This window comes from Spinacia oleracea, chromosome 5 (genome assembly GCF_020520425.1).
Source record: "Spinacia oleracea cultivar Varoflay chromosome 5, BTI_SOV_V1, whole genome shotgun sequence".
Lineage (NCBI taxonomy): Eukaryota > Viridiplantae > Streptophyta > Magnoliopsida > Caryophyllales > Amaranthaceae > Spinacia > Spinacia oleracea.
In genome coordinates this window covers 119,261,986-119,281,947 of record NC_079491.1, presented here as the reverse complement: position 1 = coordinate 119,281,947, position 19,962 = coordinate 119,261,986, and the positions used below count along the sequence as shown (strand labels likewise).

Below are 19,962 nucleotides of genomic sequence, written 5' to 3'. Positions count from 1 at the left end.
TTAACAAGAATCGCAAATATTCAATTTAACATCTTAAATTTATAAAATTTTGTGTTCGAAAAACTAAAACCTCCGAAATGTCATAGTTAGGCTTCGAATTTGGGAATTATGGGTTCAGATGAAAAATAGTGTTTTTGTCAAACTTTTAGAATGCCTTTTACATGCGGAATTGACACAAAAATCACTCGATATGGATGAGTGACGAATAAACTGCCGAAAAACTGCGTACATATAATTAAATAAACGCAATTTGCAATTAATTAACAATTACGAAAATTATTCACCCCTTTTAATTCTTTGCAAATTTGTAAAATTTAACCATGTCATGCAATTTAGATTATGAAAATAATAAGGGGCTCGTGATACCACTGTTAGGTTATGATACATATGACAAAACATAAATCATGTGGAAAACCTTAATGCTAGGAAACATATTATTTACACATAATCATTTAGCATAATTTAGATGCATACACTTTGTAGCGTGCCTTCCCTAGCTGCGCCCGAACCGAACAAGAACAAGTCTTTAGGACTCCAAGTGTCGTCCCTCCGTAGATAGTCCACATCACGTCCGGATCCGCCTTAAGCTTGACCAACTAGAATCGCCCTTAAGGTTCCTAGGAATTTCGGCTAAATGGTTGCAAGTGTTTGGCTGATTTTTGCTTCAAAATCTTACCTTTGAATACTTCGATGTTGTGTATAAATTTGTGACCCTAGGCACCTATTTATAGAGTTATGGAAAAGGACTTATAATCCTATTAGAATACTAATTTAGTTTAATTAGAATCCTGCTAGGACTCTATTAAATAAACTTTATCTATTAGGATTAGGATTTAATCATATGACGAATCCCGATAGATTAGGATTCGTGTAGCACGCATGCACGCAACGCCCAAGCACCGCACGCCCATGCGCAAGCCTTGCGGCCCACGCACAGCGCACAACGCTGAGGCCCACTTGCTCGCAGCCCATCGCTGAGCTCGCGCGCCAAGGCTTGGCTGGGCCTGGCCTTGCGCTGGGCCTGGTCGAGGCTTGGCGTGTTATTGGATGCGTGTGGCTTGCTGGGCAAGCCTCGTCCGTTGCTAATTCGTACGATACGCTTTCCGATTAAATTCCCGATTCCGGAATTCATTTCCGATACGAACAATATTTAACATTTCCAAATCCGGAATTATTTTCCGTTTCGAACAAATATTTAATATTTCCGTTTCCGGAATTATTTTCCGATTCCGATAATATTTCCGATTCTGACAATATTTCCGTTTCCGGTAATATTTCCGATTCCGGTAATATTTCCATTTCCGATAATATTTTCCGATACGTACCATGTTTCCGTTTCCGGCAACATCTACGACTTGGATAATATTTATATTTCCGATACGATCCATATTTCCGTTTCCGGCAATATCATCGTTTCCGGAGTATTCATTTCTTGCTTTTGACGATCTCAGCTCCCACTGAAACCAAGATCCGTCGATTCCGAATATCCATAGATGGAGTATTTAATGCCATTAAATACTTGATCCGTTTACGTACTATTTGTGTGACCCTACGGGTTCAGTCAAGAGTAAGCTGTGGATTAATATCATTAATTCCACTTGAACTGAAGCGGCCTCTAGGTAGGCATTCAGCTCACTTGATCTCACTAAATTATTAACTTGTTAATTAATACTGAACCGCATTTATTAGACTTAACATTAAATGCATATTTGGACCAAGGGCATTATTTCCTTCATACTAAGCCTCTAAAAATACGATCTTTCGATTCTAATTCCTATTAGCTAGATGTTCAATCCATGAAAATGGCCAATAACATGAATCAACAATTAAAACAAATCAATTGGAATTACTCAAGCATAATCTAGAAATTTGAAAACTTTAATGCATAATAATCATGGTATAAACATGGCTTCCCTAACTTAGCCCTAGAATATAACTACTCGCTCATAATTGAATTAACAAACATGACAGAAATAATAAACATGATTTTCATAATCAAAGGAAAAATTAAACTAAGGAACGAAAACAATAATAATAAATTAAAGCAAAAAAAAAACGATTCTTGAATTACCTCTAGATTGATGAATTGAAAATTGAAAAGCTAGGGTTCGACAATGGAATAGGGAAGAATAGAAAAACTCACGTGAAATAATTCTAGGAATTGAAAAACGTGAAAGAAAATAAAAACATAAGGGAATACATTAATTCCCTTGAGGTATTTTAGTGTTTCCTAAATTCTAAACAAAAAAGGAAAATAATAATAATTACATAAGTTATCATTTAAGTGAACGATCACGAGAAACGACGCAACGAACCCGCGTGGAAGTAGTTGGCGGAAAAACCAGCGGCCCCGCTGGTTGGTCGCTGGTTTTCGCGCCCAAGGAGAAGAATTGGGCCTGCGTTGTGGGCCGTGGGCGAATCGGATAGTCGAGCCATCTTGTTTATATCATAAATCTTGTTCTACAATGCCTATAAGGACGTGTGACCTGTCGTTGGAAAGCTCTTGAAGCCTACTTTCTAGGCCAATAAAATCGCCTCATTACGACATGTAGAACTTGAGATATCATCAAAAGAGTGAACGCTTGTCCGTTTTGATGCTTAGAAAAATAGCGTTTAGCTTCGTTGTTGACTCAAAATTATCCCTAGAGATATGCAATGATCCTCGAGTCAACATTCCATCTGTTCATCATCCAAATCAACTCATAACACTCCGAAAGCATCCAAATGACCGTAAAATCACCTGAAACATTAAGAAAACACAAACGGGGCGTAATAGAGTACGACAACGATAACTTATGCAAATGTGATCCTAAATGCAACTAAAATGATATAAATGCCTAATAATGCAACCTAAATGCGCCTAAAATACCCTATACAAATATGACTCATCAGTGGTGTAATAACCCTAAGGTTATAACACCAACCGGCCAAAGCACAAAGGCCTTAGGCCGGCCAACATTCTCGCACAAGCCCACGAGCACGCACGCAGCCACACGCAGCTGTGGGCCTTGGGACTCGCTATTGTGCGATGCCGCTGCTGTTGTCCCGCATGCGCCCAGCCGCAGGCCATGGGTCTTGCTCCGCGCTGGCGAGCTGCTGCGCTCGATTGGCTTTGCGCGCTTGGCTTGTTGGGTCGGCAGCTTTGCCTTGCTCGTATTTGCGACCAATGCCTTACGGCTATTGTTTATCGTATAGTACTTGACGAATCACCGTCGTACGATACGATTATTCGTTTTTCCTAGCTTACGAATATACGCGATACGATATACGATTCCGATCCAACGTCATATCGTATATTTATGTTTTTCCGAACTGATTCCCGATAAGCTATTAAATGAATTCTCGATTCATTTAATCTGGTGATCTGTTACATGTCAATGGTGTGACCTTATAGGTTCAGTTAAGAGTAAGCTGTGAGCCTAATATAGATTAGAACTCACTGATCGGAAGCATTGCTCCCGCCAGCTGTTCCGATCACTTGATCTCATTGTATAAATTGTTCGTAATTATTCCTAACCTTGGTATTGGACTAATGCACCTTGGGTGAAAGACATATTTCCTTCAGTCTCCCACTTGTCATTCAGACAAGTGTGCATTTCGATTCCTTTGTCTCTTGGTGTTACTTACTGAACATAAGGTAAGATCCAAGCCATCCTTATTAGGTCTAGAAGTGTTTCTCGAATTGCTGAGTTCAACTGTTAAACTTTTACAGAAGGTTAAGCCTTAACCATTCTGAGCACAGCCATGCACTTTCACAGTATCTAACTCTTCTAGACGCCTTGTACAACAACAACACCATATCCTATCAAAGATAGGAGGACAATCCCTTCTTGTAACCTATGAACAACTTACTTTGATTCATAGTACGCCCAATAACTGCTTTTATAGTCTCCTTTTACGGTGCGACATTTAGCGAGCATCAAAGCGAAATAATTCTCAAACAATCAGCCATACCTACTCAGGTTTTGAGGAATAGGTTCTAATCACCATTAATGAGAACTACTTATGACATGACTTTAATCTCTTAAAGTGTTCTCATAGTCAATCCGATACAAGATCCAATAAGTATCTATGCAAAAGATTTCTGACATCTAATCCATCTAGTTCAAGAAACTGAACTATAAATCAACTTGCAATCTAATCTTCATTAGTCATTGGTCGTCCAACCTTTCAATGACCTAGATTAGGGATCCTTTTGTGATTTCAATATTCAAGTTCACTTATGGGTGTTTCTTTGTCAAATAATCCATCTTGACATCCCATTTGAATGTTTTGAATCACTTGGACTTCATCATTTAATACTAAACCAAGATTAAATGAACTATGAAATATAATTTCATAAATGATAAATGTTCAAACCAAATGCTTACTAATTTGTGGGCCTCTAACCCAAAATCAAGCATTTAGTGTTTTACAGATATAGGCCTTTCACCCAATACTTAAAACATTCATGGAACTCAAACTTGATTCCATTTCTGCATATGAGTGTTGTATCTCATTCGATGCAGAGGTTTAGTTTATCATACTTTGCTATTCTTAGTATCTTTTCTATCGAAAGCCTTTCGATGTAAGTTGAAAAGATCTTTGAATATGTTTATAGAATGATCTAGTCTTTCATTGCTGTTTAGAATGATAATCATATTTAAAATAGAAAATCATCCAGATAGCAGACTTGTGATCAACCTTAGTTCATTGAAGAACTCCCGGCCCACTAGAAAAAATTCCCTTTCATTGCTTCTTAGGCAATAATGAATTCATTTCAATTATGTAGAAATGCAAATGATGCTATTCTTTTGGAATACTCCAACCAGTTCACAAAGATGTGGGAGATACATCTTTCAACTGAGAACTTGGAAACTAATCATTGATTCAGTTTTCCATGCATCACATATGGTTTAGAACCTATGTTACCACCTTTTAATCACAATGCCTAATTGCCCGTGTATGTTTGTGGTTTGCCTAACAGCAAGATTCAACTTTTGCTTAGGCAAATGTATGTAGCATCAAAACTTTAGTTCATGTTCACTTCCTCTTATCAAATGCTCATCCTACATGTCCAAATGTATTGGATGTTCTTGATATTGTTCTAATGATCTTTGATCTAGATCAATAGAGATTGGTATAAACTCGTCATAATCCAACATTTACGAGTTATCTTGGCGATCCATATTTCACACTATACATGATTGACTGTAATGCAAAAATCATTCACATTTTAAAATCTATCCATGTAACTTTAGCTTATTCAGTTTCATGAGATACCGATTTTTGCTAACATCTTGGCATTGCCATGTGATATAAAGTGAAGGATCCTCTACAAGGTCCTTCATGTTTTAACTTTAGTAATAACAGTCTAGCTTTATACTTTAGTTATAACATTCATTACTTAGATTTACTCATATAGGTTGAGAGTCTCTTTTGAGTCTCTCAATTGTGTTTGATTTAGTAATTACTTTTACAAAATCCAAACAACGCTTTAGATCTTATCCAATAGATCTTTAACCCAATGTGTTCTAAGTTTCGTCATGATTCTAATATTGACAAATACTTTCAAATCTAAGCATTTAGAATTTGAATGTCATTTTTCAATAGAGAGATATGTATCTCATATAGAACCAATAAACATGACTTAGCTCCCACTAAACTCCGCATCTACAAGATGATCCATATTTTCATAAAGGTATGATTGCTCAATAGCCTTGTTGAAAAATATGGTCCAATTCCCACTTGCATGCTTTAATCTACAAATAGATTTCTTAAGCTTGCTCTTTTATTTAGCATCCAAAACTTTTATATTGTGTCATGTACACAATTCCTTTCTACAAGTCCAATTGAGGAAGCTGTTTCGTTTTCCAATTTCCATATATCCATATGCAATATTGCTAGATTTATCCAAAATAGTTCAAGCATTCCGACTTGGTGAATAAGATTTCAACATTATCAACGCCGTGAAGTTGTTTATAATCTTTAACCACCAATCTATCTTTTCTTTTGTATGAGTATACAATATCATCTTTGTATGTTTTGAAAACATGTTTGCAACCAATGGGAGTGAACCCTTTATGCAAATCAACCAAATCAAAGACTTGATTCTTAAGATGAAGATATTTCAGATTATGGCCTCGAACCATAATAATGTTTTTGATGGCCTCAAACCATACTTGGGAATTTTAATTCGTCGTAGCTAACTTGTAACTCGTATATTCTTGAAGCACTTCTAAAGTCTTCATAGTCTTCATTCCTCAAGATATCTATAAATCTATCTTGGTTGAACTCTATTCCTTATACGATTTACCTAGGTATTGAACATCAAACTTTAGTGTCTATAAATACATTACTCAAGTCCTTGGAGTATTAGGATTCTCTTGAAGCACTTCCAAAGTCTTCCTGAAGCTCTTCCAAAGGCTTCTAAGTACAGAGCTTTTCCAAAGACTCCTAAGTATCCTACATTTGTTTGTTGCTTGACTCAAAGTTCTTTTGAGGTTACTTCGAGGTAATTTTTCTCCCACTTGCCTTTTTGGAAATAAGATGGTTTCCTAAAAGACATTATCTAGAGAAACAACCATATGTTCTCATATTTGTGGTAGAATCACTACCTTTTGTTTCTATGAGTCACTCATAAAGAAGCATATATCTATTCTTGAGTTTGTTTGATGTAAACACTAACTCCCACTGGGTTTGACAACCCTAGATATATATGCTGAGAAGATGTACTGAACCGGAGTTCAATCCTTATGACATCTTATCCTAAGCTTTGACAACTTTGTTTAGTGTGATAGTCACTTGAGAGTATCATTTTGAAACCATATAGGAAAATAGTCGTAATTATCGTTAATCGAATAGATTCCAATTTCTCCATTAGGACATACCATGTTCTTATGGAGCTTCGATTGTTATAATGCCATATAAACAATCTAGATAATCTTTCTTAGCTCATGAAAACATCATTTTGACCCAGTTTAGATGTTCCAAAATTCTTGCCAAGTTGATTTTATACCTTTTATGTGAATCGCATTGAAGCATTTCACATATTTCACTTTGAGTAAATATAGCCATATTTTCTCAAGTCCTTGTGAAATAGATAAGTCATAAAATCCATCTTTGGACCATGAAAATAATTGTCTAGACTCTTCTAAGAATAGTCCATTTTGATGTCATGTTCAATAAGCAAGACCCACGTGTCTTAAATTAACCAACTTTCAAAATCCATGCCATGGAATTTTGGAATGTTGTCTTGTTGATATGGTCGTATGACATTGCCAAAGATATGTGGAACACAAATCAAAATATTTGATTTGAACCTTCTGAAGTTTGAATGTGATAAGATTTGTTTGTTTATTAATCAATCATATGACTCAACCCGTAAATGACCATTTCATTCAAATAAATGTTCAACGATTGTTTCGTTTACTTTGAATGTGAGTCTTTCTGTTGTCCAAACAGAAATTGTTTATGATGATTAATGGAACATAATGCCATTAAGTTCCAGCCTTTAGAAGGAATTTAAAACACATATGATGACCCTACAACTAATGTAGCAAGGCTTTGCTTAATTTCCCATTTGTAGGTCAATAACCAGACTTAGCTCCCGGAATTTGAGTTCCTAACGAAAGTTAGATTCTCAAGCGGTAATCTAATACCATAGGAGTTCATTTGCTAAGTCGTTTCTCTTTAACATAAACTTCAAGGTAGAAATAGAATTTCTGAATTCATTTCTTTTGTTCCCGTTTCCTATCATTTCTAGCACGTTTTCTTATAACCCAAAAGATTTTACTCTTTGCTTGATCTTCTTACTTTGTTACGTTTATAAAGTCCCTTTCTTTTATTCACTTTGAATGACCACATCGAATGAGTCTAGTTCATTATTGAATCAATACTTCATTATTCAAGAACTACCCAGTATTCTAAATATATGAGATCCAATTGGTCTACCATTCAAATTTTAGTTTGAAAACAACCATGAAGATCACTACAAGAAAATAGCATCCAAGATACACTCTCATTCTCCTTTTCTTTGAAAATTTCTCTCAAAATTAGTTACCAATTGATCGAGGAAATATCGCAGTTCTATTATCCGAACGCAATAAAGTCGAAGATTTACAATTATATGCATTCAAATTCTACAAAATGAAATAGCAAAGAAAACATTTATCATACTTAATTTAATAACTTGAAAAAAAGAAATCATGGAATCATTAAAATTATTAAACATTTCATTAATGCAATAAAAAATGGTCCATAATGAATGAAACGAATCCAAGACCCCAAAAGTCTTAAATCCTTAAGCATGCTTTAATTTGGCTTGTCTTAAGTCTTTTAAGATTCTAGGTAAGCAAAAACCAATTGCTAGTAACCTCCAAATTACTCTTGGTTAATAAATTAATACCATAATTTATCCCTTTGCCACAACATATCCACTGTTGTTTGAGTTGCAACCACAATCAACGTGCTCCTTTGGGATGCCTTACCATCTAAGTCAACTAAAATAACACCTCGCTTTGGCGGAAACCTACTACCCTAGGTCCTTAGATTTTTGTAAGTGCTTGATTTGGAAGGCAATTATAAACTCAATATTACTTCGGACCTAGTTGTTTCTAGGTTGGTTTGATTATTTAGTGAACTAAATCTAATCAAACATACAAACAACGCATTCATGCATAATATACATATACAAATATATAAAAGCATAAATAATTTGGTGAACTAGTATGGCCCAAAAAACTTGGTCTTGAAGCATCCATTCTTCCCTTCACCTTGTTAGCTTGGCATCGTCTTGAACGTCATTCAAAAGCTAACTTCAAATTCTAAATATCCTAGAAGAACTTGAAATAATAACTTAATTACATCAAAACGAGTGCCCAGCCCAATCAACGCGCAGTGCCTAGTAGCACCGCACCAACACGAGGGCGCAAGCCCATCGCGCAGGCACGAGCATCGCAGCAGCGCACAAGCGCATCGCCTATGCCCACTGCCTTGCTGCTCTCATCGCTGCTCGCTGCGCCATCGCAATGCTCGCGCTAGCGCGCGCTGGCACACGAGCTCGCTCTCCGGTGCAGCGCTGGCCGATGCGTGTTGCTTGCCTCGAGCTCGCACGAAGGCTTCGCCCAGCTATGTGCATGCTACACGCCCTTGCTCGCAGCCTGCAGGCACGGCGCACAAGGCCAACGCCCTTTGGGCCTGCCTTCGTGTGCGTGCATGCCTTGCCCATTCGTCTCGCATACGGGCAGCAGCCCTTGCTTCGTGCAAGCGGCTTGCTATCAGTTCTTTTATTAAAAAAAAATCAACTTTTAATATTCGAAACGAAATTGCACGAAAAATTATTTTCCATAATTTTAAGAAAATTATTCGTGTTAATTACGAAAAATAACCTTTGAGTGATTTTATTAAATTTCAAACAATCCAATTAATGAAAAATAATAAATCTAGGCTAACAAATTATTCAAATTTAACGAACGATCAATATCAACAAAAATTTGAATAAGTTTGATAATCCAATCCAAAACTTTAAATCGTTCTAAACATTTAAATTTCAGATTTTTATCAAATTTGGTTTAGGTGATCGATTAAAATTAACGAATATAATCAAAACTTTAATCCATAAATTTTTAAATGTGCCATTTAAACATGAAATTACATTCCCCTTTCCAACTAAATAAATTTCCAGATCTAAATAATTAATAAAATCAGTTTACGATCTAAAAATCATTAAATTTGGGGAAAATCAAATTAGGGTTTATATTTAACATTTATGGCTGAAAATGTTACCATAATTTCAAAATATACCCAAGAACAGTAGGAAAAAATTTCGATTAATTCCGAGTAGTTTAGGTCGAGTAATTAATTGAAAAACTTTCCAAAATTGTTAATTTAATTCATTAATTAACAAAAACGCCCAAAAACTCAAACTTCGGGGCCTGTTTTTGCGATTCCGTTCACATAAATTGATCTTAAAACGCCGTTTTTAATCAGATTAGGGTCAGAAAAATTGAATTTCCGATATTTTACGAATTCAGAACAATTTCTACGATCTATCCAATAATCAAGAAACATTCGAAAAATTCACAAAAAATTCGACAACATCACAAACATAATAATATGCCAAAAATTACTTCAATACATGTTTCTCATGATACCACTGTAGGGAAATACAGTTAAAAACATATTAACGCAACAGAATAATCCCCAAAGCCAGGAACCATGTATAAAGTACATATCAAGCAGACTTACGTGTGTAGCGTGTTTTCCCTAGATTCAACGTACCACGAACACGAACAAGAACTCCAGATGTCGTTCCTCTACTTGGTTCACCGACACTTTCATTTCCGTCTTAAGATCGATGGCTTAGAAGTCACTCAATATATTTTTGCTTTTAGGGAAGAACATTTTGACCGGAGGCTCAAAAGAGATTAGGGTTTCACTTTTGATTTAGGTTAAAACTGAATTACGTAAAGTGAATGTTGGAAAAAAATAATGGGAGGGGTAGTGTTATAACCCTAAAGTTATAACACCAACTGGCCAAAGCACAAAGGCCTTAGGTCGGCCAAAATTCTCGCACAAGCCCACGAGCATGCGCGCAGCCACAAACAGCTCACTACTACAAAAATGGGCAAAGAGACCCTTCCAAGTTGGCCTAAGAGACCCCATTTAAGGGGGTCTCTACATAGGGGAGTTTCTTTTATAAAGAAACCCCCTCGTCTGGTCTTTTTGTTAAAAACAAGAGACCCGTTATTTAAGAAAAAGGGTATGTTATGTTAACCATACAAAAAATAAAATAGAAGGGGAAAAGACCCCTTATTAGAGATATGGGGTCTGTTTGTAAAAAATTCAGACCCTGTATTTAACATAGGTGGTCTCTTTGATTTTTTTAATATTATTCTATCCGACAAACTGAGACCCCATAGGTAAGATAAGGGGTCTCTTTGAGTTTTTTAATATTTTTTTATAATTAACAAATTAAGACCCCATATGTTAGATAGGGGGTCTCTTTGAATATTTTACTATTTTTATAATTACACTCGAGAGATCCCTTTCCAAAACTAACGGGTTTGTTTTCATTACTTTTATTTTAAAAAATTAGCATAAACAAACCATTTTCGGCATAAGAAATCGGCATTTAACCAATTTGGTAATTCCAAAATAATTCTTACAATTACCAAAAAAGTATTTCCCACTTTACATTAATTGTAATCTCCAAAAATATAAAAATAACAAAATAAAATAAGGCTCAAAATTCTACATAATTGTGACAAGATTAAACAAATTGACAATAATAATTCTTAGCAATGAGGGCACAGACATATGTTCGCCTCTCACTCTGTTTATTCCTAGTCCACCTCTATTCTCCGAGGCTGCCAACAAGTTCTTCCACACTCCACGCTCCACCAACCAACAGAACCCACCTTGGCTCCTTCCATCAACTTGTTTATATGAAGCTACAGTTATGTATAACTACACTCGATGAGTAATAGTGCTTTAAATCTACACTACCTGGATAAAAACACATAGAGCATTGAAATAAATAACTGCTCAGTTCAACAATATAAAGACGACTATACATTTCTTATAGTAGATATTAAAAGAAGACAAAATATAGTTAGCTAGTAAGATGGCAATGATTTTTCCATGTATTATAGATGATTTCACCTAATAAACAAGTAAACAACTAAAAAAACTCATACATATAATCAGTTTCCAGATGTACAATATTTCACAACATTTACATAGAACTGGCAGACCCCTTCCATTTCTCTTAACTCGATGATTATTAAAGGGCTGAAGGGTGTAATTGCCTAGAAAAGTGGGTTACCTGACTGCTCTACTAAAATAAGCTGCTCTTGTAATAATCATAGTCGTATTACTATGATTTCCATTTAGAATGTCAAGACTTTATAAATGCACATTGCAACAAGAAGATTCAAGCCACATAGCAACAAGAAAAATAATATTATGTGATACATTTTCTACCAGAAGACTACACGCCAACTGCTGCTATGGAAAACAAACTTTTGAATACTCCCTCAATCATTCCTCACATTACAATTCACACTTGCCTAAAAAGGATGTCCCAAACGATATACGAAGTATTTTCATTATAGTTTTTGTCTCTTCATCCCTACTTGTTTCCAAACTTCATCTTGTATTTTCTATCTGCATCATTATTATAGTTTTTCTCTCTTCAACCCTACTCGTCTCATACTTTTCTCTATTCAATCCCTCTTAATTGTTTCATTCAATTTTTAATTTTTTTATGTGAGAAGGGTGTGGTGGAGGAAATTTCAAAGAAAAAATAGGGAGATGGATACACAACAAGAAACTATGATAGTGACAATGACAAAACTATCACCCATCAGTTTAGTATTACTTAGAGTCTCTGACACGTCTTCCCTATAGCAAAGATTTCATAAGCTAATTTGTCTGAACAATTTAATTTAAAAATGAAGAAATCTATCTTTATCCATTTAGCTAACCATTTTACCTCAAGAACCACATAATACTAGAAAAAAGTCAACATAAAGCTTAAGTAGAAAATTTCAGCACACAAGCCATATATAGTACCACCACTGTAGCAAAAACAGGCGTGAAATCCATCTCCAAGCCTCTCAATTATTTGATATTCAGTGGCCTCTTTAAAAACTAAGCAACGAACAAGGACCCAAATTCCCACACCACATTCAGCTACAAGCTGTCAGAAAGATAATGGAGCCTGTATGATCAACAATTCGTAACTGAAGAAGATGAATCAAAGAAACTAGACAAAAAAGGAAAATAGCTAACATCTTTCAGGACTCGCCCAAAGAAGGCTCATTCCCATAAGGGTCACAAATGTATAATAATTTTTCCTGCTCTCGGAATTTCAATACCCATAGCTGAAGTTGGTTTTATAAAATGAAGAAATGTAATTGGCTTCACCAAAAGAAGAGGTAAGTAGGCCAACAGTTGAGGCTATGGAATCATGCATGCAATACTTAAGCAGGAAATAGTAGTGATATTCTAATACTTTTATTCAATTATCAACTCACTCGGCAATGATGATCAAACCCATCAACACAGTTGTCGCAACTCCTGCAGTGCTTCCTGAAATTAGGCACCTACAAGGCAGCAACTAGTGAAATTATCTTCACGATTTCATCTGATCAAGTGAAATATAAAACCAATAAGTGACAACCTTATTTTTAAGTTTCCGGTAACTAATTAGATGGTCAAGCTAACAATAAACAAAAAAAAGGCCACTTAGAATTGACAACAGTTAACATGAATCTGCACCATGTGCTAAGAAAGAAATACCATCTCATACTTTTTCAATTTCTCAAGATGAATGATCATTTACCTCAGCATTACACAATGTGCGGAAAAAAGCCTATTCTTCTCGTCAAATGACTAGAAGTTGAGAAAATGTTTACATACCAAGATCATTCATGAAAACTGAATTCAGGAGAATACGATTCATTATGCAAATCAGAGAATTGTGACTAGCTAAATTACACTAAGCTGAATGATTGAATTTTATATGAAACTCACCAAGTATACCTGCTGACTTAAATTTAATGAATCAAATTGGTCTTCGGTAGACTCTGCATCTGCAGCATAGAGAATGATTTATGTAATACCCCGAAATTTTTAAACTTGATTTATGTAATACCCCGAAATTTTTAAACTTGATTTATTAAAATTAAAAATATTTATTAACTTGATTTCGTTTTAAATAAATTAAGAATAATCGAATTTCGTTATTTTAATAATTTTCACGATTTATTTTAAAACGATAAATTTATAAACGAAAATTTATTTATTTTTCGTTAACGATAATTTTTATAAGGAATTACTTTAATTAAATATTTCTATTTTTAGCAATTTCCAAAAATAGCAACAATTTCTGAATTTTGGCCTAATATTGTGAAATTACGAAAATACCCCTCAAGGAACCAAAATTCCATTTTTTTTCTTCCCTTGCTCTCCACGTATAAACCAGGAAGTCAAGACTTCCTTCCTTCCCTCAATTCTGTCCAAGTTCACTCCTTGAACCCCAAGCAATGCACCTTGTTCTTCACTCTTCTTGATTTTATAATCAGACAACAATTCCATTTTGTTTCCCAACCCAAAATCAATTCACAAAACTGAAAACCATTCCCCCTTGTTCCTCCAATTGCTCGAACCACCACCACCAACAACGATCACTACAGCCACAGTCTACCACCACCTTTGCCTGCCACCTATCACCATCCCAACCACCCTGATCAACCACGACCGCCGCCACACCCACCGCACGCACCACCCTCACCTCCCTTGCTCTTCGTATATCCCCTGCCCCCTCCTTTGTTCCTTCCCTTCTCTGTCGCGCTGCACCACCCACACACCACCGCCACCACCGACCAACATCACCACCCTTTCACACTAACCTCCGCCGCCCACTTTCACCAGCAAGCCACCCCCCTTACTCCTCCCAGAACCGCCGAAAACCACCACACAAATCTCCCCTGTTTCTTTCCCCTTTTTCGGGCGCAAATTACCACCTCCCCTCACCGCTCGCCGCCGTGAACCAACCAACACCACCGTCGTACTCACCGTCGCATTAATCGGCACCACCCAGCCCCAATCGCCTCCCTCCCTTTCTCTTTCCTCCTCTCCATCCTCCCTGTCGTGCCTCCTTCCCAGAAAACCCAAAACCAAAAATCAGATTTTAAGAGTTTGTTTTTATTTCCCTCAAACCCATTTTGAGGTTGGGCCATTTCAGTTGGGCCTTTGGGTGAGTTTGAGCTAATTTGTTAATTTCAGATTTCCAAAATTATGAATTTGCATGTTATGATAATGTTTATGATTTAAATATTTACTAATAAATGGTTTAATATTTTTCAGGTTTAATTAATGATTTTAATAAAATAAATTACTAGTTTTATCCAACAAAAACGGAATTTAAGTAATATTCATGAAAATCAACTTATGAAATATTTATATATTTTGATTGAAAATTAGATTAATAATATTTTCATTAAAATTCGTTATTTAAAAATTCGTTACTTATAAAATTTATGATTTTATAAAATATTAATTTTTATAATTATTTATCGATCTAGTACTAGTTCAGTAATTTATTATTTTGAAAGAAATCGGACTCGGAGCTCAGGACGAACGAACCAACGAAAATCCTTAGCAAAATGGTGGAAGTTAGGTAACGGCTATTGCTAGTACCCGCAATCCCCTTATAAATATGATTTATGAAAACATGATGTTATGATTGAATTTATGAATTAAATGTTTTGACATGTTTTATGGATTGTGCGAATGAATTATGATTTGTTTGAATTATTCTTGATAATATGATTTAATTGAGTTTTCTCATAAAATGATGTTTATATGATGCCATGAATGAAATGATGTGTTATGGATCCCATGATCTAAATGATGTTTTATGATCTAAACGAGTTATGTTATTTCAACTGAAATACAAAAGCCAAGGCTTAGTAAAATTACATAAAACATGATAAATGAAAGTGAAAGACCTGGTCTGTCTGGCAGTAGATAAACTACCATCTTCCTATCTATCGGTCATGCATGCACCACGGACACCTGTCCACCCATGGATTACGAGCCCAGGCTCCCATGGTTATGAGCCTAGGCTTAGGGCCCAGGCCCAATGTTACAGTTCGATGATGAGCCCAAGCTCTTATGGGCCCAGGCCAAGTGGAGAATTCCTTCACGGTTCGTACTTGCCGACAACTAGCATGTTAAATTGCAAAGTTTATGAATGAATTATGTTTTATTAAATTTTTTACCTATTCTATTCTCCATGTGTTATTAAATAAAATGAATTGAAATGAATTTACGCTGCTAGAATAGTTCGTTACTGAGTCTTCGGCTCACCGTTTTGTTTTCTGTTTTAGGTAGTGATGGGGACGATGGACACGAGTAGTGGCGAGGAATTTTCACTTTAATAATATTCACCTAGTTTATGCTTAAAGTTTTAATAGTTTTAATTAAAGACTTTAGTAAGTTATGTACTTTTATTTTGGTAATATAAATGATTATTATATATATCTTGGAGTAATTAATAGCTTATGATTGATGTTTGCCTTGTAATTTCCAAAAGGAAGTTACAGCAGGTAATATCCCGACCAAATTAGGTTAATTCCGCTGCTAATTATGATTTAATAAATGAATTAGAGGTCGGGGCGTTACAATTTAACTTTATAATTTAACCTACAAATGAAATTAAATCAAACGAAGAAACTCACAAAATCAAGCATGACTAAATGCATTACAACAAACATTTAAAAATTAACATTTAAACCAACCTGAAATTCTAATTCCGCCCAAATCCTCCCGAAGATCTATCCCTCAAAACCCTAACCTGACAACACATAACCATACATGTTAATAAAAACCTAAATTTATATACCAAAAAAACCCCTAAACTCACGAAATCAAGAGAAAATAAGAAAAACAAAAACATTGCAGCAAAATCAACATGTAGTTCAAACGTAATCAACAAAAAAATCAAAAAAAAAAATCAAAGGTTTAACCTCAAAAATTACCGACCTGGAAAATGGTGAGGGAGATGAACTTTCGAGCTCGAGAGTAAGATAATGACATAGCTTTTTCAAGGCCAAAGTAAGATGAACTTTCGACCTTAACGGACATCGTTGAGTTTTTCACTCTCTTGTTTCTCATATGGAGAGGGGCGGCAGGGAAGAAGAGAGATGGAGGCAAAAGCTTTTTGTTCCTTTTTTTTCTAATGAAACAAATTTGGGAAAGAAAGAGACCCGGTAATCAAAATAAGGGTCTCTCCCTTCTTTCGCTATATATAATTGGTGGACCTAGTGAAATATTAGAGAGTCGTTAGGTTGAATAAAGGATCTCTTATTTATCACTATTTAATTTAAACAAAAAATGGTGGGACTTTGACATAATAGAGACCCGCTAAATCAAATAACCGGTGTCTTTTTTCTCTCACTCTATTTTTCACAAAAAATAGTAGGCTCTTAGACTTATTAGAGACCCGTTATCTCTAATGTCGGATCTCTTATATTAAAGAGACCCGTTATCTGAATCGATGGGTCTTTCAATGAGGCGAAAGGAGGTTGAGCTTTTTGAGAGCACCGCACTGCGGGGGTTTGAATAGCCCCAAAAATAGAGGTTATTGCCTATATAGTTTGCTTTCTAAGCACAGATCATAGGTATTGGATGCAGGCGGAGCGGCATACCGAAAAAAAGAAAAGCGTTATCGGATTTGAAGCGATGACCATGCAATCCACCAGGATATATAAAGAAAAGAATTCCTAGGTCCTAAGGCTAAGTCTTGACTCCCTCTCTTTCCCATTTTTGTAGTAGTGGCTGTGGGCCTTGGGCCTCGCTATTGTGTGTCGCCGCTGCTGCTGTCCCGCGCGCGCCCAGCCGCAGGTCATGGGCCTTACTCCGTGTTGGCGAGCTGTTGCGCTCGATGGGCCTTGCGCGCTTGCACGCTTGGCTCGTCAGGCCGGCAACTTTGCCTTGCTCGTATTCGCGACCAATGCCTTACGACTATTATTTCTCGTATAGTACTTGAATCACCGTCGTATGATATGATTATTCGTTTCCCCTAGCTTACGAATATACGCGATACGATATATGATTCCGATCCAACGTCAAATCGTATATTTTTGTTTTCCGAACTAATTCCCGAAAAGCTATTAAATGAATTTCCGATTCATTTAATCCGGTGATCTGTTACATGTCAATGGTGTGACCTTATAAGTCAGTCAAGAGTAAGCTGTGAGCCTAATATAGATTAGAACTCAGTAATCGGAAGCATTGCTCCAGCCAGCTGTTCCGATCACTTGATCTCACTGAATTTATTGTTCGTAATTAATCTGAACCTTGGTATTGGACTAATGCACCTTGGGTGAAGGACATATTTCCTTCAGCCAGGGGCGCCCAAGTAGGAGGTTGAAGTGGGTTTGATGTCCACTATATGAAATTCTATAGTTCATGTTATAGGTCCAGTCTGAATGGTAAGATTGATTTTGCCAAGTGCTGGTCTTCTAGAGTTGTCATAGGCTCGTATTCCTTGGGCTGAAGGCTGAAAATCACTGCTATCATATCCCAATAATTGAATGGTTCGCAATGGGAAAACATTGATGGCCGAACCATTGTCTACAAGCCCTAGTGGGATGTTTTGACCTTTGCATCCGACCACTAGGTAGAGCGCCTTGTTATGGGCACTCCTTTCTTTGGGTAAGTCTTTTGTGGCAAAGACTATGGCCCTGTCTTCAATGTAAATGGTTATGTGGTTCACCAAAGATTCTGGTGTGATGTCGGTGGGAACTGATATTTGATCCAGTGAGCGAATTAACTTTTCGCGGTGCTCTTTTGAAGTACGCATCAAGTCCCAAATTGTGATTTCCGCTTTGGTCCTTTTGAGTTGCTTCAAGAGCGAATTTTCTATAACTTCTACTATGGTGGTGGGCCGTGTGTTTTCAGAAGTTTGTCAAACAGGGACATCATTTGCGGGAGGTAGATGTATGTCCGGCGGGTATACTCTTCCGGATCGAGTCAGATTGGAAACCTCGGTTTCTTCCGGGGAAGGGTCGAAGAACTATGCTGCATGCCAAGTTGTAGTGAAGTAGTATTGGCCCGTAGTTTGAGATAAGTAGACATCTTCGGCATCGTCGTCCCAAATACCGCATATGTCGCTAGCACTGCCTAGTATGGGCAATATGGCGAGAGGCTCACCTTAAGGAGTTATGTAGACCATGGGGTCAAATGTTGCACTCTCAGGGTAGTCTAAGGAGATGTGACAAGATCCTAAGGGACTCTTGTTGTTGCTAGGTCTGCTAGCGTTAGGTAGAGGGATTATTTCATGCTCTATCATGTCTTGGATTGTGTTCTTTAGATGCCAACAATCCTCAGTATCGTGGCCATTACCCCTATGGTATTTGCAGTACGTGTCTTCGACCTAGAATTTATTCTTGGTCTCGGGGTCACGCGTTGGTCCAATCGGAGCCATTTTTCCTTGGGAGACTAGTCTTTCATAGGCTTGAGTGAGAGTTTCCTCGAGTGGGGCGAACTTTCTATCCCTGGTCCACCTTCTGGTCTTTTGAGGGGGATCGCCTTCAACGGCATGAACTTCCTGGGCTTGGAAGATTCACCCTTTTTGTACACGTTGTTTCTATGCGCGTATACAAGTTTGGCTATGTTAGCTTGGGCATTTTTGAAGAGATCATCTTCTATTTTGATACCTACATCATAGATTCTTTTGAAAGAATCTAGGCCCAAGTATCTAATTAACATGTTGCTTGTATGTTGGATCCAAGTTGTCAATGAATTTTTGGACTAACTCGGATTTAGGGGGCCTTTGGATTAGTTGGGCCTCCTGGTCCCTCCATCGGACGAAGTAGGTAGTGAAACCTTCGTTCTTATTTTGGGAGAGAACTTCTAACTCACGCATGGTTACTTGGAAGTCCATGTTAGACGAGTATTACTGGATGAAGATGTTAACAAAATCTTCCCAAGTGGGGAAGGTTTTGGGGTCTTGGTGGTAAAACCATCGAAGTGGAGTTGGTTCCAAGGAAATAGGGAAGGCGGGTAAGTACATTGACTAGTCCACACCTTTGAGGTTCATGGCGTTCACAAAGCTTAACAGGTGGTTCTGAGGGTTATTCGTCGCCTTAAACTTTGGTAAATTCGATTAATTAAACTTTTCTGGTAGCTTGCCAGAAACAGGTTTTGGATCGAGTGAGAAGTATTTGCTTCCCATGGTCTCGATCTTCTTTTCATTGGCGAGCTAATTTTGGGCTTGTGCAACAGCCAATGATTGATTTTCCAAGCGTAACTGCTCCATAATGGCAGCCATTTTTTTTCTATTTGTGCTTGCATATCTTCCATTGACATGTTTCTAGTTGGTGCAGGATCGAATTGAGGTTGAAAGACAGGAGACCCTGATATATGAGTTTTATATAGAGTTTTTACCCCCGTCCCTTAGTACTTTTT

General features: G+C 36.8%; 1 long non-coding RNA gene across 4 annotated transcripts; it reads right to left on the bottom strand.

The window, feature by feature from the left end:
• Positions 1–11,098: 11,098 nt before the first annotated feature.
• On the bottom strand, positions 11,099–13,647 carry LOC110790544 (uncharacterized). 4 transcript variants are annotated; one of them, XR_008921566.1, is made up of 4 exons: positions 13,519–13,647; positions 13,020–13,088; positions 12,556–12,703; positions 11,099–11,487 (listed from the first exon to the last, which is right to left on the bottom strand). It is a non-coding gene; the product is annotated as an uncharacterized lncRNA (long non-coding RNA). The 4 variants fall into 4 exon arrangements; XR_008921565.1 differs by having other exon boundaries at positions 12,556–12,682; XR_008921564.1 differs by lacking the exon at positions 13,519–13,647 and adding an exon at positions 13,328–13,483.
• Positions 13,648–19,962: the final 6,315 nt, after the last annotated feature.